The 26,539-nt window shown below is 43.4% G+C and overlaps 1 protein-coding gene across 5 annotated transcripts in view; it reads left to right on the top strand.

Moving 5' to 3' along the window:
• ZBTB7C (zinc finger and BTB domain containing 7C) overlaps positions 1-26,539 on the top strand; it is a 294,397-nt gene that overhangs the window by 198,988 nt on the left and 68,870 nt on the right. Inside the window, exon 1 of one of the 5 annotated variants that reach the window (XM_005305425.5) lies at positions 468-3,881. The exons of the other annotated variants lie outside the window; for them this stretch is intronic. The gene's annotated coding sequence lies outside the window, so the exon portion shown is untranslated. Of the gene's footprint in view, positions 1-467; positions 3,882-26,539 lie in introns of those variants that run through there. 5 annotated transcript variants of the gene reach the window in all.

Genomic DNA, 26,539 nt, shown 5'->3' with positions numbered 1-26,539 from the left:
ATTCAGGAAGTGGGGAAAACCCCTCAATTGTGAAACAAAAAATGGCAACAATTAAAAAAAAATCACCTTTTTCCCCTGAAATGTTTTGTTTTGAAAAATTTGGGAAAACAAAATGTTTCATCTTTATTCAACAAATAATTTCCAAAAAACAAATTTCACAAAAGAACACCAACAAAATTGTGGAAAACCAAAAATTTCAGAAAGCAATTTTTTTGTTATTCCCCCCGAAATATTTTTTTTAAATTCCAGAAAACAAAAAATGTTGTAGAAAAAAGAATTTTCACAAAAAAAAAAAAAATTTTTGGCAAAGCTCTATTTTCCAATTAAATAAAACTTCATTACAAAACTTTCAACCAACTCTAATCTGCCGCTGACGTGCAGGGGAGTGCAAATAAATTTAAACTCTAGGACTTCATAGGACTGCACTGATGTTACCGAGAATTTCAGCCTTTTATATTACCTCTCTAGTTTTAGTAGACTATATTATTTTCTTAAGTGTTGTTTCTGATACCAATGAACTACCTGTAGATAGGATCTGCACTTTTTTCCCTTCTGCTACTGTATTTCATGCCATGTTAGAAGTATTTTAGTATCTTGTAAAAGTCCTTTATAGATTGGAAGACCAGTTCATCCTGAGTAGGCCTGACTGCAAAAACGAGAAATCGATTTCATGAAAAAATTCAAAGTTGTTTCCATTTTTCAGGGTTCAAAATTGACCTATTTTTTATTTTATATGATTTTTGCAATATCTTTTATCATAATCATTTTTGAGATTTTTTTCGGTAAGAAAACATGGGGTTCTGCAAATGAAAAAATTTGGAAATGATTTTGATAAAAATGTTGGTAAAATATTCATAAAATATCAATTAAACTATAATGGAAGATGTCTTGAAAAAATAGAAAATTGCAGTAAAGAAAGTAATTTTTTTTATTAACAGGTCAGCGGAAAAGGCCATTTTTTGACAAAAAAGCCTTTTGTGCAAAAAACATTAACCAACTCTTGGAGCATACCTACTCTGGCCCTGGGTTGCTCCACCCACCCTGACTCCTCCCCTCCAACCCCCATTGCTCACTTTTGTCTAGCAAATGACCCTCAGTCCAGCCCTCTTTGGCCACCGCTGCCAGTACTAAGAGGAAGGTTAGAAGGTCTCCTCTTCATTCTGCTTTTGTCTGTCCAAAAAGGAACTGACAACACCGGGCACAGAAGGGCTCACATTCTCTGCTCATGTAACTCCATTGGGACTATGCCAAGAGGGAAATTGGTTCAGTGATTTTGATCATGCATTGTTTGCACACCCCACACTCCCATTAGAAATCAGTGGGGGCGTGGGGTGTGCGAGGGAGCGTTGTGTTGGGTTTGGTGTGAAGGTGCTGGGTGGTGGCGATGGCCTGTGATACAGGGGAGGTCAGACTAGATGATCTGGTGGTCCCTTCTGGCCTTAAACTCTAAGCTCTTTGACTCTGCAGGAAAAGCAGTGGTTGGCGATTTCTGTTCCTCTCCATTGCAGGATCAGACTGGCATTTACTGGATAATGCCCAAGTTTTGCTTTTGCCTTATCTGGGGCCAGGCGGATTGCTAGCACTGACTTCACTTATTAATTTACCCCGACACTCCCTAGAAACCTGGTAGTCAGAGAAATTGCAGATAGTAGTTTGGGTGTGGGGATGGAAGCCGTCTCAGTTTTTGTCTAAGTACAAAGGGCGTACAGTAAGTGTTTCAAAAGTCAAATCATTCTAAGCAACGGCCTCCTCAAATCAATGCCTTGAAAGCACTGTGTTGCCATCTGGGTATTTGACCCTTGGTTTTACCTCTTATGTTAGAAGACTCACCCTGTATGAAATTTTTAATTAGACTAAAGCTGTGATTTGGGTTTTTTTTTTAATGTAATGTTATAGTGTAAACCAGCAATTCAAAGCATGGAATGTGTATATTGGTGCGCCTCTGTTTTAAAAATATCTTCATAATACCTTAGGACAGACAGAAAAAAGTGTGTAGTATTTGGCTCGATACACGGAAACTCACACAACTTACAACTGTCAGGGAATGAAAGAATTTCAAGAATCAGAGTATAAAGGATACAGGTACCTATGTAGATGGCAAGGGTTCTGTCCTGACTCAGGTGAGCAGCAAGTCACCAGAGGCAATGTAGTCTAGTGGCTAAGGCACTGGATTGGGAGTCAGGAGGTAAGGGGTTTATTCCTGACGCTCCCACTCATCTGTTGTGTGCCTTTGTGCAAGCTGCTTTCCTCCCCAATTCTTTGTCTTGTCTTGTTTATTTAGATTGTAAGTGGTCCAGTGCAGACCTGTCTCTTGTTACGTATTTGTACAGTGCCTGGGGCAATGGGGGCTGGTCTCAGATGAGGTCTCTAGGTGTTACTGTGATTTCTGTGTTGGGTTTAGTGTGTGAGAGCTAGTGGCCTATGATATACAGGAGGTCGGACCAGGTGGTCCCTTCTCGCCTTAAATCCCATGACTCTGTGACACAAATTAATAATAATGGGCCGGGTTCTCCTCTCATACTGGTATAAATCAAGAGTGATTCTAGTGAGCTGGAAGTCAGACCCATGGGTAGGGTTGCCAACACTATTTCAAAATAATGGACTGTTTTCTTAGCACCCCCGCCCCATCCCTCCTCCCAATATTATTATTACCATTATTATCGTCATAATTATTATTATAATTGATAATAAAAATAATAATCCGTGCTCACCTACATTTACCTGGGGTATTTATTGCTGCTTTTTGCAGCACTCAGCAACTCCTGATCTTGTTGTACAGAGATGAAAAAAAATAAGGGCCGTCCCATGGGCCTTCTCACATAAGTCTACCTCACCTGAGCAAAACGATGCTGGATTGGCCCCGATGCAGCACAGCCCTCTGCATGAATGCATATTATTCCGAGGTGGCTTTTGAACCCTGGACATAAATGTGGATTTCTGACTCTGTCGGTGATGTCATTCCTTTATTAATAGTGCCTGGAAATGCATGTGCCTAATTGTTCTCTCTCTCTGTCTCCCGCTTTACTATACGTAAATTCCATTAATGGCTCGGGGAAACTCCAGGCAGTGCATTTGGAGGGGATTACTGTACCTGTTGATGGTTAACGTCACTCAGTCTTCCACCTCATGCCTTACCCACCACCTGAGTTGTGAGATAATCACCGAGACCAGTACAGCCTGTTCGGTCTTATTGGCTAAATAAAACTGCATTTATGTGCTCCTTGCCTCTGTTTTCCTTCCCACTCTGCAGATTAATGCACAATACCTGATGCTTTGTTAAGTTATACCCAGATCCTTTTAAAAACATCTAAACCCACCAGTTTTCCTTAGTTTCAGCAAGTTTCACGTTTAAAAATGAAGTAAAAAAACAACAAACCCCACTCAGAGAACTCTGATTTTAAATTCTGAACTGATATAAATGAGCACAGCTCTATTGACCCCACTGGAGGAGCTATGTCAGATTACAACAGGTGAGGATCTGGTCCAAAGGGTGTCAGGCGTGTATGTTATATCTAAAAACATCACCTTTTTAAAACCAGAGAATCTTTCAAAGGAACTTAATTTACTTGTTCTGAAAACAAAGCATGAAAAGCTACTCGTAAAATTGGTCCATGTCCCACACGCTGGTTAGACCTTAATAGTACAGGTGGACAGCTAGGGCTCCGTGCCAAATACTTTTGGTTTAGAGGGAGTGGTGGGAGTGAATTCTCATAACCGCTCCTTGAAAGGCTTAACTTTCCTCACACAAATCAATGACAATCTCCACTCTGCTGCAGACACCCTCGGAGCTACGTTGCCAGTTTCCCATTAAAACAAAGCGGCGAGTTTTATGATAGACCACGCACGGTGGGGACAAAAGGGGGAATACAAGAGGTGAAAAGGTGGGTTGGACACTGCACTTTTCCACACTGTGGCAGGTTTCCAAAAGATCTGATTTTCCTTACAGTGTTTGTGGCTTATTTAATCAAGGGGAAACAGCCTGAATTTCATGTGCCGAGGCTTATCTAGTTCATTTCAAAAAGATCTCCAGTGTGCCTAGAGCTCTGTAGCATGTTTCGGTTGCTGTCCTCTGTTATGATCTATCACGGCTTACATGAATTTTAATTGCTATTCAAACCAGAACCTGCTATTCTCTTTCTGATTTACTTGTGCAGCTCCTTGACTCTTTACCAGGCATGGAGATCTTGGCTGCACATCAAGACATATATAATGCAGTGCCTCAATTGGTGTGGTTTTTGCAAGTCCGGTTCAGATTTTTTGTATCTGCGTTTAAAAGAATCTGTTAGCTTCTCCTGTTGATTAGGCAGGGGGATTCTGAGCACAGGCAAAATGTGTAAAATGATTGATGTTTTCATTTTATTTTTTAATCATTTTTGTTTCAACTTTTGATTGTTTGAAATTTCGAAGAGAAAAAAATCCTGTAAAATCCTTTAAATGTCTTAGTCGACCGAATACTTATGGAATAATTGTCATCAAGCACTCGTTTGGAATATAATTCTTATTATTCAGCTGGTTGGTACGGCTTTAGTGAAGTTTAAACTGATCTGCTTTCTGTTGTCTGTGCAGAAAGCAGTAATTGTGCGGGGGAAACAAGAAGTACTTTATCCTAAAACCTTGAGTCATCCCTATTTGGAAACTCAGGTTAAAATACTGGTGAGTGTCTCTGTAGATCTTTTTGCTTCTTTTTCAGCAAGTCTGATGCTGATGTGTCTCCAATGCAGTGTTACAGAGTTAATATTTTTTGTTGTTTATTTTCTAAGTGCAAGTCAAAGCGCTGTTTTGATGGTTCAAAATCTCTCCCAAATCCTGGTGGCAGGGATACCTATACCAGAGTATGTGAGGAGGGTAATTCCCATAGCCATGTGGTACATAACATTCCATATATTTGCATGATTTCTTGCTTATGATATTTGAGATGTTCTTATTTAAAGCAGGACTTGGCTATTTAAAGGTTTTGCAGCCGGAAAAGGATTTTCAGTGCTCAGTGATCTTTGAGTTATTTGTCTCTTTCATATGAAGTGTGCTTGTATAGACACAAACCAGTTCAAAAATGTCTTCGTTATATGATTGTGCAGAGAAATAGAATTCGTTCTGCTCTTGTGTAAGCACAATACCACTATGGTCTAATCCCTCTAGTTACAGTATTATGGAAGAATGCAAATGGTTGTGATAATTTTTTTTCTTTATTGGATTATGGGGCTGTTAGTGAATTATAGTATAGTTAGGGGGCTACAAAAGCATCCTTATATATATGTGCCAGCTCAATCCATCACAGACCTTTTTTAAGCAGAGCCACTTGTGTGTGGTTTTGTGAAGTGAATGAATGCCCACTAGGGGATAGTTGTGAAACTGACGTTGATCGTCCACATATTACCAAGTCAAATTTGAATCCAGGTCCCTGGAAACGAAGATTGCTAGGGTGGGTGATGAAACTCACTGTTGAAAACCTTTCTTGAATTCTAATCCCAGACTGATTACACCACGAGGCAAATCCTCAACTGGGATAAATTGGCATAATTCTGTATGCTCCTATGAGAATTTACCCCAGCTGAAGATCTGCCATAGTATGTCCCGGGAAAGTCACTTAACTTCTCTGTGCATCAGTTTCCCCTTCTGTGGAATGTAGATAATAATAAGTACTGACCTATTTCACAGTGATGTTGTGAGGATGAATTAATGTTTATGTTTGTGTTGAGCATTACAATTGAAAAGTCGGTGCATTTAGGACATCGGGCTCCCTCCCCGCATGCAAGCTGCTATCAGATTTCATTTTGAAAGATGGTTGCTTACTTGCACAGCAATGACGTATTATGAGTTGAACTGTGCATATCCAAACACCAGGTATGGCTTTACTTACTACAAGAGACTGCAGCCATTAGAGTCTAGTATATACAAATTAGCACCCACAGTTATATTTGCATATTAGCTAATGCTGTTCAGATTGAGCAGGTCAGTTTTCCCCAGTTGTCCTGGGCCTGAACCATATGAAACCCAACACCTAAACTAGATGCAGTTGGCCTAGTTCAAAGCAGAATAGCTCCTTACCTTTGTGCCTGTCTCACAAATATATATGCCATTCAGGGACACATGAAACAGTACTAACACTTAGCGCTCGACACCTGATCCTGCAAACCCTTTTTCATGCAAGTAGGCTTTACCAGTGCAGGTAATCCTATTGAAATAAATGGGACTAAGCCCCTTGGGGCAGGGACCATCTTTTGTGTTTGTACAGCACCTAGCGCAGCGGGGTCCTGGTCCATGACTGGGGCTCATAGGTGCTACAGTAATACAGATAATTACAATAATAATACTCACACAAGTAAGGGACTGCTCTGGTGAATAAGGGTTTGCAGGATCAGGCCTTTATCTTTTGCTTTACATGCCTGTTTCTTTTCTTAGGGCAAGTCTACACTACAAAATTAAGTTGACCTAAGTTACGTCAATGTACAGCCACCGCAGTAATTAAATTGCTTTTCCATGTCCACACTACACTCCTTGTGTCAGCGGTGCACATCCTCACCAGGAGCGCGTGCACCGATTGAACTGTCAGTGGGGGGCATTGTGGGACGGCTTCTGGAAGACAGCAACAGTTGATGTCAGCAACTCGGTGTCTACACTGACACTGTATCGACCTAGCTACATTGACCTAAGCACAATGCCTCTTGCAGAGGTGGAGTTATTAAGTCGGTGTAGTCGGCGAGAGCTACATTTTAGTGTAGACGCTTAAAGAGTTAGGTTGATGTAAGCTGCCTTATGTCGACCTAATTCTGCAGTGTAGACCAAGCCTTACTTGCACCACATTTAGTCACTTACACCAGTGCAAAATGCTGCCATTCTCACTGGGCAGGGTTTGGCATCCACTTGGCACTTCCTTTGCCTAGATGGACATGACTAATCAAGGTGCCAGGCAGTGAAGAATCTGGCCCCACACTTTATGAACATTTAATCATGTAAAGGTGGGATTTTCAATGGAGCTTATGGGAGTTAGACACCATCTAACTGTCTAACTCCCATAGGCCCCTTTGAAAATCCTATTTTCTCTCTCTCTCTTATATATATATAATGTAATAAATGGCAAGGCATTTGACTATTTTTAAAGCAAAGAAGGTCCTTTTTCCAGATTTTGAAGTCTCTGTGCTATTCCTAAAATATGTCACCAATGTAAAGATTTTTATAATACATGATTCTCACAAATCAAATAACATAACAGTTTAAGATAACAAAGAGAGGGTCATAAACTAGTTCTAGACTTAATAAATCTGGGGGTGTGATGATTTTAGCAAGCATTGTCAAGTCTGGTTTACTGAAATCTCCTGATGTTCTAACCTGTCTCTGTTTCACTGGGCTCTCAGCTCCATTCTAGCAAAGGGAACTTAGGCGGACTTAAAAAATTACTAGCAATAAATATTGTGGATTGTTTTGCTTGATAACCTTCCCCTAGAATCACGAAGTGTTTTACATGTTCCACTGAATCTGTCTCTAAAATGAATGGAAGTAGTAGAATAGTCAATCTTGGCTTTAATTTTAAAAGTCTAATCCTGCAAGCCTAATTCACGAGAGAAGGCCCATTCACTTAGCTGAGTACGGATCACTCATGTGTTACAGAATGAGGCCTTAATATCATGCTGAATAATAAATACAGGCTTTGTTTTGCATGGACAAGTCAACTCCTGTTATGATGGCAATTTTAGCCAGCACATTGGAGGTCAGTAGATCAGGTTGCACTTCATTTTAAATTCAGTGGTGGCAAAAAAGTCTGATTCTTTCCCCTTTCCTTTTAAATAGAAAGATTGTATAGCATATAGCAGGGTCCCATCTGTGTTTACAGTAAATACGCAGGTGTAGCATTGTATGGAAATGTTGGCTGTGTTCTGATCCGGCTACACAACAGTACAGGTTTAGTCAGTGAGATCGCGAGATGGTTTATTTCTTTTGGCTGTGAGCTTTAGAGATGAATAGAGGGAGGGGATCTGGTGCTGGCTATTTCTGCCCAGAGCGATTTGGAGGCTCTTTCACATTAGTCAGAGCTCTTTTATTTCTCGCTGTGTGCTCGAGAATAACTTTCACTTTAAAAAAAAAAAAGATTTAACTCCAGTGCACAACTTGCTTAAAAATGTATTTTCCTCCTCATTTCTACTGATTGGTTCCTGGCAATTGGAAGCTTTTTCCCCAGGGCAAGTCACTCTCCCACATGTGCCACTTGAGAGGGGAATGGTCCTGTGTAGGGTGTCCAGATGTCCCTATTTTATAGGGACAGTCCCAATATTTGGGGCTTTTTCTTCTATAGGTGCCTACTACCCCCCCCCCCCACTCCCGTCCCGATTTTTCACACTTGCTGTTTGGTCACCCTAGTCCTGTGCCCTCAGCTCAGCAATACGAGCCAGAGACCAGAAGAATGTCAGTGCTGCAAGGTTTGGTTCACACCGGTGTTTGCAGGGGCAGAGAACAAACACCTGCAGCTCTACGGGGAGAGTCAAGCTGTGTGAACGCAAATCCCCACCTCACACCTTTGGCAACCCCCAGCTACAACCCTTGGCACCAATAACCCTTGGGATCTCTGTGTCCTGATCATTGCTCCCTATCAGGGGCATTCCCTTTCCTGCTGCTTCCTGCTTGGGAGTGAATGCGGGGGGGCTCCCCTTAAGTCCCCCCACCTGCCACACTACACATACTATAATGCCTTTACACTGTCAGAGCTGTAAAAAGTCAGGCCCTAAGAGTTATGGCTGCATCTGTCCTGGTGCTTGGCAGGTGCTGAAGAGGAAGAGGGGATGTTTCCCTTCGTGGTGGCCCTGAACAATGTGTTTGTGTTTAAGGGTGGAGAGTCAGACTATATTCTAGACTCCTCAGAAAACCCTGAGAATTTGGCCAGGAGTCAGTGGCTCTTTCTAATGGACTGTCTTCCTCTCCCTCCCCCCATGTCCCCAAATATACGAGTTTGGGGAGTTGCCACCTATTGCCCACTGAGGGCCCAACCCTAGGAGAGGGAGGAGACCACGGGGCTGGCCCAAAGACAATAAGCATAGAAATTCTGGCGCTTACTGGGAGGAGACAGGGTGGAGGGATGGAGGTTTGCCAGCTTTCCAGCTATGCAAACAGCCCACACCCATGTTAGCTGAACTTTCTGTTTATCCTCGCTAAGCCCATCACCATGGTATCTGGGCACCTGTTGCAAAAGTGGGTTGAGGTTCCGAGAGTATGTCCCACCTGGACCCCAGACTCAGTTTGAATGGGGCTTTTAGCTCTGCTAGGAGCTCCTGAGTTCTAATCTTGACTCTGACACGGCCTTTATGGCAGGGGAGAAGTCACTTAGCCTCCCTGCCTTCGAGTCCTGACAAGAGCTAGGTAGTGCGTGTACTGTGACAGCTGCTTATTATGGTAATTCTAATCATCTCACTGCAGGGTGGATAAAAATTGATGATTTTTTTGAAGAAAAAAAAATTTGTAGTGGATTTTTAACATTTAAATTGCTTGTTTTATTTAAATTGGATTTTTGATGTTGTTGTTTAAATTATAATGTTTTTCTTTTTAAAAATAAACCTGTTTGAAATGAAATCTGAATGTAATACAGAATATATTAAGGCCTAAAATGTATTATACTTTCTTAAAATAGGTAACTGTGCTGAATCCATAGGCCTCTTTCACAAACTTTGAGTTAAAGTCTCCTTTTCTGTATAAAGAGAGAATCGGGGGGGAACATCGAATTCTTAAGGTCAAGCTTTATAAATCTGGCACAGTAGGTCACACACTGTATTAAGGGCTTGATCCTGTGGAGGACCCTACTCCTGGATACAAGAGACTGGCTAAGTCATCACAGGCGTTGGGACCCGGCCTCTGACTCGAGGAGACCATGCATCTCATCAGGATCATCCACTGAGCCCATCGGGGTGGTCTCATACTCCTATTTTATAGCTTCTCCCAACCTGACCTCTGATTGGCTCAGTTCTCAAATGATGAATATTTATGACTCCTCAATCCATCATGGAAACTTACTTACTTTCTAGTTCATGGAAAAACACTGTTCTGCCCAGTAGCTACCAGACCTTGCTTCTGGATGGTGGAGAAAGGAAATAAGGAAGTGGTTATTTACTCCTTCTCATAACACAAGAACTAGGGGTCACCAAATGAAATGAATAGGCAACAGGTTTAAACAAACAAGAGGAAGTATTTCTTCACACAAAGTACAGTCAACCTGTGGAACTCTTTGGCAGAGGATGTTGTGTAGGCCAAGTTTATAACAGGGTTCAAAAATGAACTAGATAAATTCATGGAGGATAGGTCTATCAATGGCTATTAGCCAAGATTGGAAGGGATGGTGTCCCTAGCCTCTGTTTGCCAGAGGCTGGGAGTGGGCGACAGGGAATGGATCACTTGATGATTACCTGTTCTGTTCATTCCCTCTGGGACACCTGGCATTGGCTACTGTTGGAAGACAGGATACTGGGCTAGGTGGACCTTTGGTCTGGCCCAGTATGGCTGTTTTTATGGTTCTGGGCACTTCCGGTAAATGAACTTACTCTGTCTTGTTGCATGTACACAGGCAGAGGACAAAGACAGAAATCCATGAGTTTCTCAATTGCCTTCCTCTGTCTCTAAATAAATAAAATACTGCAGAGCAAAAGGCATGTGGGTTACACAAGCAGAAATCTTGGATTGTTGCTAATTCTTTTGTTTTACTGGGGATGGGGTGGGGGATTTCTGTAACTAGGGAGAATGAGCCAAGTGTGCAACACTGGTGTCAAAGCAGGACACTGTGGGAAGAAGGAGAAGCATTCTTCAGGGTGCAGCCTCTAGTACTGATTTCAACACCTGGGAACTGGAGAAGAAAACCCTGCCATGGCTACAGGTCATAAAAAAGACGCTATTTGGGAATATTTTCAACAAATTCCTGTACCTCTGGGTAAAAAAGGAACACGTGCCAAATGTAACAGTGCAACAAAGAGATGCAAGATCTGGTTGTCAGAATGAAACAACGTTATGAAAAATGCTGCTCAGAAGGCAATGGCTTTGAAGATGGTGATGTGGACATGTCTGAAAAAATCTGGATCAACTGGTTAGTAAAATTATTTTTGCACCGTTCTTACTAACTGCCTGCTATGTCTTACTATGCCAGTAAATGATCATATATATTATTGTAATAAATTTGTGTTTTGAGTGGCTTGCTTATGAATTTCAAAGTGTTTGTGTTAAAATATAATTGGTACGTTAGTTTGTTGTGGGAGTATTTATCAATTACATTTTTACTGCTGGACTTCTGAAATGATTTTTTTATTGCTCAATATAATCAAACATCCTAGGTGAAGATTTCCTATTTAAAAGTAAAGTTTTATTAGGCATTTATGAATTTTAACATTTAAAAAAATTTTCAAGCTGTTTTGTATGTTGCTAGAGATAATGTTTTAAATACATTTAGATAATCCCTATGATTTATTTTCCCTAGAAAACTGGCTTTAGAATAAATTATGTCATTTAAACAGTGGTACAAACAGCTGCAGTAGAGGGAGTCTTTCATTTACAATCTCATTTTTTTAAAGCAATGCACTAAGTAATACTTTGTGAGTGAAAGTGACTTCTTTTACCATTTCGTTTCAGAGTCCAGTGCACACGTACGGGGTTCTGAACATCCATCCTCTGCAGTGTCCACCAGCAGTGCTGCAGCTAAACATATGTCAGATAGTAAATGATCTGTATTACAAAAATAAAAGATTTTCTTCATCATCCAATAAAACCATGGATGAGATTGTAATCAAGATCAGCAAATTCCAGCAAGACTCCATAGATGAAAAGATTGCTCAGTTCATTTATGCAACAAATTCTCCTTTTTGTCTTGTTCAGAATAAACATTTCATGGACACTGTTCAATCATTACAACCAGGCTACACTCCACCCAGCAGAGCAGACCTTGCTGGATACAGTGTATGAAAATGAAATTGAACCGTGGGCAAAAGACATTGATGGAAAATTCGGTAATCGGAGTCTTGATGAGTGGAGCAATATACACAAGGATCCAGTAATATGTGCTTGTGTGACAACAGAAAATGGGGTTGGCTGTCTTACAGAAATGATACATCAGGAGATGCCCATACAGCTGAATACTGAAAAGAAGTAGCAGTAAAAGCTATAACAAACTGTGAACAAAAATCCAAGTGTAAAGTGAATTAAGCTTTGTCACAGACTATGCTGCAAATGTAACAAAGATGAAAAAAAATGTAGAAGAAGATAATGAAGGGAACCTGAAACGTATAACATATGGGCGTGATGCTCATTTGCTGCATCTTTTAGCCAAAGACTTAAGTACAACTCCAGGAATAAAGGAAGATGTTGTTGAAATTGCAAAATACTTCCGTAACAACCGCTTTGCTTCACATTCACTGAAGAAAGCAGGAGGACACAAACTAATTCTCCCCCAAGATATACTGTGGAATTCAGTGGTTGACTGTTTTGAGCTGTTTATTGAGAACTTGCCTGTTCTGATGAAAATGTGTGAAGAAAATTGTGACAAATTAGATAGAACTATCACAGTCAAAGAAGTCAACATCAGACTAAAGAGAAATGTAGAACTTATGTTGGATATACTGAAATCTGTTTCTGTTGCCTAGGCCAAACAGCAGAACGATTGCTGCTGTATTGCTGATACCGTTACAATTTGGAAAGAACTTCAAGAGACCGTGAAGAAAGAAACACCCAACAACAAAGTTAAGTTGCAGGCAGTAAAGAAGCGGATGGATCAGGCACTTACTCCATCTCATTTTCTTGCCAATATTCTTGACTCAAAGTACCAATGTTGATGCCTAACTGCTGAAGAAGAACATGCTGCTATGACATGGGGATCTAATAATCACCCATCGAGCATACCAACTGTAATACATTTCAGTGCTGGGGGCGAACCATTCATGCAGTACATGTTTGTTGATGATGGTTTAAAGAAAGTCACACTACTGAACTGATGGAAATCACTAGCTAAGCAGGCTGGAACTATAGTTCGTTGAAGTGCTACACCAGCTTTTCACATCAGTAGCCTCTTCTGCAGGCCCAGAAGCAATATTTTCTTCATTTGGACTAAGTCATTCAAAGTTGAGAAGTCGATGGGGAGTTGAAAAAGCAGGATAACTTGTCTTTCTCCTCCAGTCAATGAATAAAAATGAGGAGAGAAGGGATGAGAGTGACTAGATTTAGAAGTTTAAAGGACAGCGTGAGTAATTTAGGAGACTATTGTCTCATTTTCAAGAGACTTAGGTGAGTAGGAACTTAAGCCCTGGTCACTTTCACTGTAGGCATATTTGAACGTTTTCCCTGGCTGATCTGAAATATCAGTTTAATTCACTGACTACAGTTAATCCCTCGGTTCCTTTAATAAATCATTTAGTTGTAAATGTGAGACATGTTTTGATAAGAGAAGTTTATGTATTTAAAATATATAATGTTGTTTTGTTTAATAAAAAATAAATGTTACATGCTTTGTGTGTTTAATTAAATTACAGTTACCATTTTAATGAAGCTTGACACAAATCACGAGCAATAAGCTAGTTGTGTAATAAATAAGAAGGGCAACAAAAATGATTAGGGACGTGGAACAGCTTCCATAGGAGGAGAGATTAAAAGGCCGGGACTGTTCAGTTTAGCAAAGAAACAGCTAAGGGGGGATATGATGCAGATCTATAACATTCTGAATGGTCTGGAGAAAGTGGATAGGGAAGTGTTATTTACCCATTCACATAACACAACAACCAGGAGTCACCCAATGAAATTAATAGGCAGCAGGTTTAAAACAAACATAAGGAAGTACTTCTTCACACAGTGCACAGTCAACCTGTGGAACGGATTGCCAGGAGATGTTGTGAAGGCCAAAACTATAACGGGGTTCAAAAAAGTTTTAGATAAGTTCATGGAGGATAGGTCTGTCAATGGCTGTTAGCCACGATGGTCAGGAATGGAACCCCATGCTCTGGGTGTCCCTAAACCTCTGACTGCCGGAAGCTGGGACTGGATGACAGCGAAAGGATCACTTGGAATTGCCCTGTTCTGTTCATTCCCTCTGAAGCATTTGGAACTGGCCACTGTCGGAAGACATGATAGTGGGCTACATGGACCCAATATGGCCATTCTTATGTTCTGATAAGGATTAGTTAGACAATGTCTGTACCGTGCTTTAGAGGTGAAAAGCAAAAATACTAAATATCATTATTGGTAAGTGAACTTGTGGCAAAACCCTTGCAACCTGTTGTATGTTAAATGCCAAAAGCTGCATTAAGGCAAGGTTATGGATAACAATGGCCTCTTCTGCATCACTTGGCTGATCGAAGGTGTCATCTGATGTGTTAATAGGGAGTGAGGACCGTGACGTGCAATTGAGCAACAATGGCACCTCCAAAGACATGCGAGGCTACATGTCTGATCACCCAAGAGATGCAGATGCCATTGATTTGTCAGACTGGATATTTTCCTGTGTGATTGGCCTTTACCTTTCTCTCCAACTCATCTCAATACAGGCCTGGAAGTCAGGAGACACAGGGTCTATTCCTGGCTCTCTCAGGTTTCCTCTGTGACTTTGAGCAAGTCACACAGGGCCAGATCCCGAAAGCTCCCTGTGCACAGAGACAAAGCGTTCCACACTGAATTGCTTGTTGCAATGGTGCCTTAAGAGAAAGTCCAGTGATTACGGCCACAGTCTAGAATTTGGACTTGGGTTCCAGTCTCAGCTCTGCCACAGACTGCCTGTGTGACTGAGGGTAAGTCACTTGCCCTCTCCCGTTCCCCAGGTGTAAAATGGGGCTTTTATTTACATCACAGGAGTGTTGTGAGGATAAATATATTGCGGATTGTGAGATGCTCAGATAATACGGTTATGGGGGCCATAGAGGGGCCTGTGATAGACAGTGTTTGTGATTCATTACCCAACTCCTCCTCCTTTCTGGGAATGGATTTGTAATTTGTAGGTTCTCACCACAAAATCTGACTCAACATGTTTCCTGCAAATTGTTTTTCTTTTTGTGACCAGAGCTGGTCAAAAAATGAGAAACCTTTTTTGTGTTGTGGCAGGGTGATGACTCACTGGCGCGGCGCCTCCTGCTGGTCGTCCAGGGAATTAGCTCTTTCCAGCCCAGTGTGCCCTCTGCAGTCCAGTATCTTGCTTGCCACTGGACCCTGTGTCCTTCCCAGACCCCGGTGCCCTTTGCCCACCACAGTACCCCCTCACTCTGGGTCTCCCCACTCAGGGGAACCCCCACCCCTCTATCCCCACCTTGCCTCAGTGGGTGCTGCCAGTCGCCATCTAGCCCCTGCTCACTGGGGCAGACGGCAGTCTGTAAACCACTCATCATCGGCAAGGAGGGTTGGATCAGCTGCCTCTGTCTATTCCTGGGCTGCCCCTCTGCAGCCCTCGTACCCTTTTGTGGGCCCTTACCTCGGCCTGCAGCCTGGGGCTTTGCTAGGCTGGAGCTCCCCAGCTCCCTCTGCCCTTCCCCAGCACGGCTCCACCCTAGGTACCCTCCTCAGCTTCCCAGACAGCCAGACCCCTCTTTCTCTGAAAGCTAGAGAGAGAATGTCTGTCTCTGTTTCTGGCCCTCAGCCCTCTTATAGGGCCAGCCTGGCCTGATTGGGGTGTGGCCTCACCTGTGACTGCTTCCCCCAATCAGCCTTTCATTTCTCCGCCAGAGCTCTCTCCAGGGATGCTTTTAACCCCTGCAGGCAGGAGCGGGGTAACCACCCCGCTACATGTGTGAATATATTTTTGTGGAAAAATTCATCCCTTTTTCTCTCAACATATTTCTAAAGTTGATACTTTCCCACCACCTCTATTTGCCAGTTGCTCACCTCATAGTGTTTAAGGGGGGAGGATAGCTCAGTGGTTTGAGCATTGGCCTGCTAAACCCAGGGTTGTGAGTTTAATCCTTGAGGGGGCCATTTAGGGATCTGGGGCAAAATAATCTGTGAGGGACAGTACTTGGTCCTGCTAGTGAAGGCAGCAGGCTGGACTCAATGACCCTTCAGGGTCCCTTCCAGCTCTATGAGTATATTATATAATATAAGGCCAGTAGAGACCACCAGATCACGTAGTCTGACCTTCTGTATATCACAGGTCACAAGAGCACCCAGCACCCATGTGCTAAGCCAACAACTGAAATTAAACCGAAGTATTACAACCTACAGGAGAGAAAACTATTGTGTGCCACAGGTAGAGAATAGGAGATTACTGAGGTGCACCAATGGCAGGAAATTATGAGCTATATCTCAGCCTTCCATGGTGTCACTTAGGTCACAGGCTTCCTGACTGACTTGTCATTTCCAAACCTTCTGTATGTCCCTATAGCACTGGCTCTTGACCTTTCCAGACTCATTCACCCCTTTCAGGAGTCTGATTTGTCTTGTGTACCCCCAAGTTTCACCTCACTTAAAAACTACTTGCTTACAAAATCAGACCTAAAAATACAAAAGTGTCCCAGCACACTAGTACTGAAAAATGGCTGCCTTTCTCATTTTTACCATATAATTATAAAATAAATCAATTGGAATATAAATCTTGTACTTTCATTTCAATTTATAGTATACAGCGCAGCATAAACAAGTCATTGTATGAAATTTTAGTTGGTATTGACTTCACTGGTGTTTTTTTATATAGCCTGTTGTAAAACGAGGCAAATATCTAGATGCATAGGTGCTGACTCCATGGGTGCTCTGGGGCTGGAGCAGCCATGGGAAAAAATTAGTGGGTGCTCACCGGCAGCCAAGCTCCCCTCCCTCCTCCCCTGAGTACGACGTGTCCCCGCTCCTCTGCCTACCTCTCAGCGCTTCCCGCCGGGCCGCCGCCAAACAGCTGTTTGGTGGCATTAGCATGCTCGGGGGGCGGGGAGGAGCAGGAACGTGGCGCACTTAGGGGAAGAGGCGGGGCCGGGGCGGGGATTTGGGGAAGGAGTTGGAATAGAGGAAGGAGTTGGAATAGGGGCAGGGAGGGGGCGGAGCTGGGGTGGGGACTTTGGGGAAGGGGTCGGAATGGGAGCGGGGCTGGGGCGGGTCCTCATGGAAGGGGTGGAGTGGGGGCAGGGCCGGGGGCAGAGGGGGGGTCAAACACCCACAGGAAACAGGGGAAGTCGGCACCTATGTCTAGATGAATTGATATATTCCCTTGAAGACCTCGTCGTACCCTGGTTGAGAACCACTGCCTTATAGCACTCAGAGGTGGATTTATAGTGTGGGTGTGTTTTGAGCCCTGAAGTAATCATTGTTTATTAAAGCCATTGAATGGTGGTGGGTCTGGGCTCGTTTCTGCCTTCAAACGAGAGTGAGACCAGGTGATGAAACTCTGAGCGGCCTCGGATGAAGTTAGCACCTCTCATTTTCTAATGAATGCCCAGCAGTGGTGTGATAGCTGTTTTCATAGTCTGTACTGAAAGATTTAAAAATATAAGAATGTTGACGGTCCTTTGGAGCAGTAATTAATGCCTGAATGGGTTAGTTATATGTAGGGGCTGAAACGTTAGAAGGGGTTGGATTGCAGAGGAAATGGGTTGGATTTTCTTTTCTTTATAATCAATGGTTCTTTGCATTGAAGAGGTCTGGAACTCTATTCTGGTATTAGGTATGTGCTGCTTACTGTCTTATTTATTTTTGGTGTGAATTTCAAATGAGAGAGCCACCTAAATGGGACTGGCTACCTCACGATGCAGGTCTCCTGCCATCACGATACTTTCCCACGTGCTGAGTAGTGTTAGACAGTGAGCTGGGTGGCAGAATGGGGGATCTGCAAGGGGAAAGCCTGTAATTAGTTTCAAAGAGCAAATTTATTTTAGGGGTGGGAGACATCCAGAGAAGTCAATATATTAAATAAGTATAGCTTCATATATTCTAGGCCACCTGTGTCAACCCACCGTAGGTTGTGCCACAGAGCTTTCAGTGGCCTGCAGTCACCATCCTGTTCCCAGTGGACAAATGGTGAAACCCTCACCTCATCTGGCATAAATGGGCAGTTACAACCGAGGGCCCAAGGACTGGATGGACATAGAGACCTCATGAGCCTCTGGCCCTTCAGAGTGGTCTCAGCAGGAGTAGAGGTTGCTCAGAACCTTGCAGGAGGCACTCAGGACCTTGCGTGATTGGATCCAAGGAGTCATAGAATCATAGAATATCAGGGTTGGAAGGGACCTCAAGAGGTCATCTAGTCCAACCCCCTGCTCAAAGCAGGACCAATTCCCAGCTAAATCATCCCAGCCAGGGCTTTGTCAAGCCGGGCCTTAAAAACCTCCAAGGAAGGAGACTCCACCACCTCCCTAGGTAACGCATTCCAGTGTTTCACCACCCTCCTAATGAAATAGTTTTTCCTGATATCCAACCTGGACCTCCCCCACTGCTACTTGAGACCATTGCTCCTTGTTCTGTCATCTGCCACCACTGAGAACAGCCAAGCTCCATCCTCTTTGGAACCCCCTTCAGGTAGTTGAAGGCTGCTATCAAATTCCCCCTCATTCTTCTCTTCTGGAGACTAAACAATCCCAGTTCCCTCAGCCTCTCCTCATAAGTCATGTGCTCCAGACCCCTAATCATTTTTGTTGCCCTCCGCTGGACTCTTTCCAATTTTTCCACATCCTTCTTGTAGTGTGGGGACCAAAACTGGACACAGTATTGCAGATGAGGCCTCACCAATGTCGAATAAAGGGGAACGATCACATTCCTCGATCTGCTGGCAATGCCCCTACTTATACAGCCCAAAATGCCGTTAGCCTTCTTGGCAACAAGAGCACACTGTTGACTCATATCCAGCTTCTCGTCCACTGTGACCCCTAGGTCCTTTTCTGCAGAACTGCTACCTAGCCATTCGGTCCCTAGTCTGTAGCAGTGCATGGGATTCTTCCGGCCTAAGTGCAGGACTCTGCACTTGTCCTTGTTGAACCTCATCAGGTTTTTTTCGGCCCAATCCTCTAATTTGTCTAGGTCCCTCTGTATCTGATCCCTACCCTCTAGTGTATCTACCACGCCTCCTAGTTTAGTGTCCTCTGCAAACTTGCTGAGAGTGCAGTCCACACCATCCTCCAGATCATTAATAAAGATATTAAACAAAACCGGCCCCAGGACCGACCCTTGGGGCACTCCGCTTGAAACCGGCTGCCAACTAGACATGGAGCCATTGATCACTACCCGTTGAGCCCAACGATCTAGCCAGCTTTCTATCCACCTTACAGTCCATTCATCCAGCCCATACTTCTTTAACTTGGCGGCAAGACTACTGTGGGAGACCGTATCAAAAGCTTTGCTAAAGTCAAGGAATAACACATCCACTGCTTTCCCCTCATCCACAGAGCCAGTTATCTCATCATAGAAGGCAATTAGGTTAGTCAGGCACGACTTCCCCTTGGTGAATCCATGCTGACTGTTCCTGATCACTTTCCTCTCCTCTAAATGTTTCATAATTGATTCCTTGAGGACCTGCTCCATGATTTTTCCAGGGACTGAGGTGAGGCTGACTGGCCTGTAGTTCCCCGGATCCTCCTTCTTCCCTTTTTTAAAGGTGGGCACTACATTAGCCTTTTTCCAGTCATCTGGGACCTCCCCCGATCGCCATGAGTTTTCAAAAATAATGGCTAATGGCTCTGCAATCTCACCCACCAACTCCTTTAGCACCCTTGGATGCAGCGCATCCGGCCCCATGGACTTGTGCACGTCCAGTTTTTCTAAATAGTCCCGAACCACTTCTTTCTCCACAGAGGGCTGGTCACCTTCTTCCCATGCTGTACTGCCCAGTGCAGCAATCTGGGAGCTGACCTTGTGCATGAAGACAGAGGCAAAAAAATCATTGAGTACATTAGCTTTTTCCACATCCTCGGTCACTAGGTTGCCTCCCTCATTCAGTAAGGGGCCCACACTTTCCTTGATTTTCTTCTTGTTGCTAACATACCTGAAGAAACCCTTCTTGTTACTCTTAACATCTCTTGCTAACTGCAACTCCAAGTGTGATTTGGCCATCCTGATTTCACTCCTGCACGCCTGAGCAATATTTTTATACTCCTCCCTGGTCATTTGTCCAATCTTCCACTTCTTGTAAGCTTCTTTTTTGCGTTTAAGATCAGCAAGGATTTCACTGTTTAGCCAAGCTGGTCGCCTGCCATATTTACTATTCTTTCTACACATCGGGATGGTTTGTTCCTGCAACCGCAATAAGGATTCTTTAAAATACAGCCAGCTCTCCTGGACCCCTTTGCCCTTCATGTTATTCTCCCAGGGGATCCTGCCCATCTGTTCCCTGAGGGAGTCAAAGTCTGCTTTTCTGAAGTCCAGGGTCCGTATTCTGCTGCTCTCCTTTCTTCCCAGGAAGACACAGGAAACAACCAGTTGGGAGCTTTTTGCATGGATTTCTTTAAGCGGAGATCAGTTATAAACACATTCCCCTCGAGCTTTATCAAAAATGTTTTGAACAGTGGTCTTTGTTCTGCCACCCTCACTCACGCTGAGTAACAAACTGCCTTATTGTGGGAATATCTGCAGATTAAAGCACTACTCAGTCAGTGCAGCAGAACCTGGGCCCTATCTTTATTGATATCAGAGGGCAGTATAGTCAAGTAATTAGAGTTGGAAATCCTAAAGTCTGTTCCCAACTTGCCACTGGCTTATTGCTTGACTTTGGGCAAACTCCTAGATTTTAAGGCCAGAAGGGACCATTGTGACCATCTGGTCTGTTGGCCTGCACAACACAGACCATAGAATTTCACCCAGTGGTTCCTGCATCATGCCCAGCATATCTGGCTGAACTAGAGCATGTCTTTTAGAAAGAGAGATCTTGTCTTGATTTAAAAACTTCAAGTGGTAGGTGAGCCACCATACTCTTTTGGTAGCTAGTGCCAATGATTAATTATCCTCACTGTTAAAAATGTGCACCTCTTTTCTAGTCTGAATATGCCTAAGCGTTGGCTTCCAGCCAACAGATCATGTTAACCCTTTTAGAGCCCGCTTCTAGATTTAAAAAAACCCCTCTCCGTGCCTCAGTTTACCTTGCCTGTAAAATCCACTTGAGATCCTTGTGAAGAAGAGTGGTAAAATAAATACCCAGTGTGATGATATGAAAATATAGCTATAAATTTCCTGCAGATATTATTTTTTTACATTTACTGTAGCGGAGAAGCAGGATCGTTTTTAATATTCTAGCCTTTCGTCTGCGCACAAGCACTTTCAAAACACTTTTGTTGCAATTAATTATAGTGTAATTGAAGCAGAGTGACGATGCTAACTGGGGGCAAAATCTTGTGAAACAAAATAGTGCTTGGGTTGATTTTGTAATTGCTCCGGGTTCCCCACATACAAATTAGAGTGTCAGGATTTTTAATTTACAGGAGACGCATATATACAAATAACTTAGGGTGAGGCTGCTGCTTGCTCTACATGCCTCTGCAAGGGATCAGTGGGTGTAGGGTACCTCCTTTCCCCTGCCTCCCTGTGAGAGCTACTCGTATTGGTCTCTGTGCTAGGCTGCTGCTCCTTCTTCTGTGCAAATCAGCAGGGAGTTGGGGAAAGGGGGCCAGGGAACGGCTAAGATTTGACTCCACCCTCCCAGCCTACAATGCATTGGACAGTGCAGCTGAGCTGGCACAGAGTGGGAAGTAATCTGTGATCAGGAGTGGATTATTCTCCCACCCCGAAGCAAGAGGGAATTGGGCACCAAATTGGGACTCTGCATTGCCTTTGGATCCCTGATCTGCTGCCAGGCACTGTAGGCAGTGTAGCTATGCGCTCTTGCTTACACAGGGCAGGTGGTACTTTAGCCCTTAGAAAACCTTCTCTTACTGCCTTCAAAAAGTTCCCAGGTGACGCACCAGCTGAGGTTCTGCTAAAGGGGTTTACTACTTCTCAGGTGGGTGACTGCACTTAATTCTTATTAGTCTATTGAGAGATAAAGCAGAGCTGTAGTGCACTGACTCATCTATTACAGGTGATCTGCCAAGGTCATAAAAAAGGGGTAGTGCCCTTTTCTGCTTCTTTAAGGAGGACTGAGAGCTTTATTTTAAAGGTTCTTTCCCTCCTTTTTTTAACCTTAGCTATATATCAGGAATATCAAGTCTTGTCTTCCTTGTTTTTGATGGAAGTCTACTTGGAGGCTTAGAGAAATGGAGTGGGCAATTTCTCCGCTTTAATTAAAAGGGCTGGAGTTTTGAATAAGGAGATATTTCCTCCCAACTGTTAATAAGACATTTGAGTTGGGTAAGTTTTAACAAAAGCAAACAAGACACAGAGGTTACAGTATTGCCAACTCCAAGTGTTTAAAAATAATTAGTCATATCCTGAGATTGGTTTTAAAACCATGAGATTTAACAAACAATACATTTTGGGTTCTTTTTATTTGCCTTTGGGTGTTGGAACATTCAGGGTTCACATTTTCAAACTTTTCTCTGCAGCCTTGAAGCTTAGAAACCTTTTTTTTTTTTTTTTTTTTAATGAAAGCTGAGATTCTCAGGTAATAATGTGATTCCAGCAGCTGAGGTTTTAAGAAAAACACCAAATATCATAAAATTCACAATTAAATTGTGAGAACCAGTGACACTGAGTTTAAATCACTGTGCATAAAAATACCTTCCCGTCTCAGTTGCTCAGGTTTCACTTCCTTGGTACCAGTGATGTCAGAATCTTGCTGGTTCTCCAGTCATCCATAGAGTCTTCCAGGGGAAAAAAAAGACTTGCAATTTTTGATTAAACAGACAAAGAGGAACACACGTCTATTTTCCCCTTTGCAGAAGTAATCGTGTGCCAAGGAAAAGGGATAGATGATCCAGGCATTTGGTAATGGGTCTCCAAAACCTTTCACTTCTACGTCACCAATTCCAATGTGAGCTAGGTCAATAGATTAAAACCTATTGCTGGCTAGTGGCTGGAAGATGTTCATAGTCTTGGTCCAATTGCAGGAGGCCGCAGCACAGAACCTCCCGTGATTAATATTGGGTGATAGACAAGGAGCCCCAGGACTGAAGTGAGCCTAGATGCTGAACTATCCACTCATCCTAGCATGTTGGCGGACAGTGGGAAGAGGTGTATAGTGCCAGTGTCTGCATTGTACTTGCTCTGTGTGCAAATGGGGAGCCTGAGTCTCCAGGGCTGACAACCTGGCACCTGTTATGAATACTAAATCTACGACACGAATATAAAGCCCTTACACTGATTAATTTGAGCCCATGATGCTCTTATCCTGGTTTCAAAGTAATTGTCTCTCTTGTCCACAATTTTCTCTCCTTACATTTTGCTGCATATTTATTAGGTTTTGTGAGGCTATCTGCAGCCACATTAAACCAATTTACTCCTTGAAATGTCTGACCTTTGATCTGCCAGCCGGATCCTTTCAGAGCTAGGAGAAGAGCCTTTAATAATGTGCACATGAAAGGCTGGCTGTGGATTTTGTCAATTTCAGAACCTGGTCTGGTTAGTAAAGTATTGGATGAATCAGTTATTACCTAGTAATCATTGCTGTTATTTTTGTGCTAGTAGGGTATATTCCCTCTCTTTCTGGTAACTTAAAGCACCTTATGAGCTCATGTTACATAAAAGGAATAGCCAGTCCGAATGCTGGTGCACGTATGCATATACAATGTATATAATTCAAGCAGTTTCAGGATCCCTTTAGCCAGCTCTAGTCCTAACATAAATGGTCCCTTTCAGAGGCGGTAGATGAGTGAGGTGCATTTCTCTTTAAGGGTTAAATGTATGGAATGTTCATGGTACATTTAAAGCCTATCTCCTCCGCATGAGTTCTGGAAGGTCTTAGTCACTGTCCCATCTCTTTAGACCCTGCAGCAGGCCGTTATTCTGAGCTTGACCAGCGCTGCTGGGAAGTGCAGCTGAGAGGGGAGGCTGTGGCAAATGATGATAATATCATAATAACCATCTGTAGATCTCAGAGCAGTTTAAGTAAGTACTATTATCTGTAAAATGGGGTACAGGGACTTGTGTGACCTGCTGAAGATCATACAACAAGTCAGGGGCAGAGCCAGGCATATAAGCCATGTCTCCTGAGTCCCACTGCACTGCTCTATCCACTAGACTACACTGCCTTGTCATGATCTTTCAGAGTCCTTGGTTTCTAAGGGGAGCATTGTGCTTAACCCCTGTACAGGGGGACATAAAGGGGAAGGGGCTCTCTGCAACCACTCCGTCCCTTGGGAGGGAGCCATGGGGCATTATTCATAGTTTCATATTCATAAGTTTACAGATTCCAAGGCCAGAAGGGACTATTGTGATCATCTAGTCTGACTGCCTGTATAACTCAAGCTGTAGAACTTCTCAAAATAATTCCTAGAGCAGATCTTTTAGGAAAACATCCAATTTCGATTTAAAAATAGTCAGTGATGGAGACTTCACCCTAATCCTTGGTAATGTGTCCCAATGGTTAATTACCCTCAGTGTCAAAACTGTTTGCCTTATATCCAGTCTGAATTTGTCTAGCTTCAACTTCCAGCAGCTAGACTGTGTTCTACCTTTCTGTGCTAGATTGAAGGGTCCATTATCAAATAGAAGTTCTCCATACAGGTGCTTATAGACTATGTTCAAGTCACCCCTAAACCTTCTTTTTGTTAGTCTAAACTGATTGAGCTCCTTGAGTCTATTACTGTAAAGCAGGTTGTCTAATCCTTTAATCATTCTCGTGGCTCTTCTCTGAACCCACTCCAATTTATCAACATCCTTCCTGAATTGTGGGCACTAGAACTAGACACAGTATTTCAGCAGCAGTTGCACCAGTGCCAAATACAGCAATAAAGTAACCGCTCTGTACTCCTGTTTTATCCAGTCTCATCTATTTTATCATTCACTGCTTGTATTATAGTAACGAATAGAGGCCCTAACTGATATGAGGGTCTCTTGTGCTAGGACTGTACACACACACACAGTGAGAGACAGTCTCTGCCCCAAAGGGCTTACATTCAACATAAACCAGACAGACAGCATGGGAGAAGAAGCAGGACGTAGCAACTTGGCCAAGGTTGGACAGTACGTCAGTGGCACAGCTGGGGATGGAACCCTGATGCCCACATGAGTGCTCTAACCACCCAACCATGCTCTCTCTCCATCTGTTTCTGTGTGGCATCTATCTATGGCATCAGTGGTATCTAAGCACTGGTACTGTGAATAGTCTTTACTCTCGTGAGTAAGGGCGGCGGGATCGGGCCCTTTCCCGGTATTTTAGGAAATGTGGTGTCTGTACCTTCCATTGTACTGCCTACCACTCCTTGTCATAGCTTTGAAACCACTGAGGCCAAGACATTATTTTATTATTTATAGCGATCCATAGGGGTATATGGTGCTTTACAGGAGAGCTCAAGACAGACTCCCTGCCCTGAAGAGCTTGCACTTTAACTAAAGACAAGGGGCCAGATCTTCAGCTGGTGTAAATCAGTGCAGCTCCTTTGACCTCAGTCAAGCTATGCCGGTTTCCACCATCTGAAGATGGACCTCAACTTTTCAGAGTAGATCCTATGGGCCCCAGTCTCTGTTACCCTGCATCTTGTGCAGTCACTTACACCCATGCAGATTGGGGTAAAACACCACTAAATCAGAATGATGGCTCTTGGTGCTCATTTTGCATGGGTTTGAATGACTACCCACAGTGCAGGGCAATGGAGACTCAGCCCCCCCATGTCTTATATATTTGTACAGCACCTAGCACAAAGGGAGCCAGCTTCTAACTGGGGCCACTGGGTGCAACCACAATGCAATTAAATGCTAAATAGTAATAGGAGGAGATGGCAACCCAGAGGGGACGGGGAAGGAGTAGGACGAAGGTAAGGACGATTAGATCACTATGTCAGTGTCACATGGCAGGCTAGTAGATTCATCTTGGAGGCCACAACTTTTTTAAAGGTTTAATACTGAGGACCAAAGCTTCAGCTGTGCCAATCAGAACTCCCTGCAATCCTGGCGGCGCTGAGCACCAGTTCAGCTCCTGGCAAAAACTAGAGCAGCCACAGAGCCTTAGGGCTACTCTGACTTTGCACGAGCTCGGGGGCTGTTGTGCAGACCGAAAGTGCATCTACAATCCGGCCTTAGTTGTCTTGATTTGATTGGAGCTACAAGATCATGAACTTGTTTTCACCCCTCCTGCCTCCATACGCAAGACAGTCCCCGCTCACTGAGTGCTCCCTGTGACTTTTATCTCCCAGGGTGGAATGTGGCTATGTGTTGGCTTGCAAAGAAATCCTTGAATTTGCATGGCAGTTGGGTGTAACTGGAGCCGATGAAGACCCTTAGGACCACACAATCCAGCCTGCATCTGTGGCTTCACCGTGCCAGTGGGTGGAGAAACAAAAAACCCTTTCCTTTGAAATGTGCAGTGGATCACATTCTGTTCCTGAACTCTATTTGGCCTCAGCAGGGTGTTTCTTTAAATGGTCGATCACACCTATCATTATGGCACACTTTTGAAAGAGTGGGGCCCAGCATCTGAAGCTTTTCTTCACACCCCCTCAGCTTCCTGCTCCAGTGACTGAAAAAATCCCTTGATGGTGTCAATACACCGCCCTTGTCATTACCACTTCCTGGTGTGCTGGGTGGAGAGCGCCGATTAACTTTGGTCAGCTAA

This window comes from Chrysemys picta, chromosome 6, assembly GCF_011386835.1.
Source record: "Chrysemys picta bellii isolate R12L10 chromosome 6, ASM1138683v2, whole genome shotgun sequence".
Classification (NCBI taxonomy): domain Eukaryota; kingdom Metazoa; phylum Chordata; order Testudines; family Emydidae; genus Chrysemys; species Chrysemys picta.
The sequence above is the reverse complement of the archived record's forward strand: the minus strand, read 5'-3'. Positions and strand labels throughout refer to the sequence as shown.